Here is a 354-nt window from a genome sequence, read left to right on the forward strand (position 1 = left end):
ATTCATCTTGTCAACAGTACAAAACCTGCAGATTGTTTTTCTACTTTATGAATCTCCATTCACCCCTCCACCTTCCCCTCAGACATGGGTCCTCTTCCTGATGGCTCCAGAGTCATAAGGCTGGTTTTCTGCCTCTATTTTGTGAATAAGCTGTAGTAAAAGTTAGACAATAAATCTGGTACTGTCTAAAGAATCAAAATTGAGTTAAGACTAATTCTAAGTAACTTTATATCAAGTATATATGTTAATTCTGTATAGTGTATATTAGCTTGTTTGGTCTCTTTAGTAAACAAATAACATTCACTCCTAGGGAGATGGTCCCTTTAATTAATTGAATCCAGGAACCATTGTTCC

The 354-nt window shown here is 35.6% G+C and overlaps 1 protein-coding gene across 1 annotated transcript in view; it reads right to left on the reverse strand.

Annotated features, from left to right (window-relative positions):
- The window catches only part of LOC119590803 (codanin-1-like), a gene marked incomplete at its 3' end in the record, with an annotated part of 14,365 nt that overhangs the window by 6,352 nt on the left and 7,659 nt on the right, over positions 1-354 (reverse strand).

This window comes from Penaeus monodon, chromosome 27 (assembly GCF_015228065.2).
Source record: "Penaeus monodon isolate SGIC_2016 chromosome 27, NSTDA_Pmon_1, whole genome shotgun sequence".
Lineage (NCBI taxonomy): Eukaryota > Metazoa > Arthropoda > Malacostraca > Decapoda > Penaeidae > Penaeus > Penaeus monodon.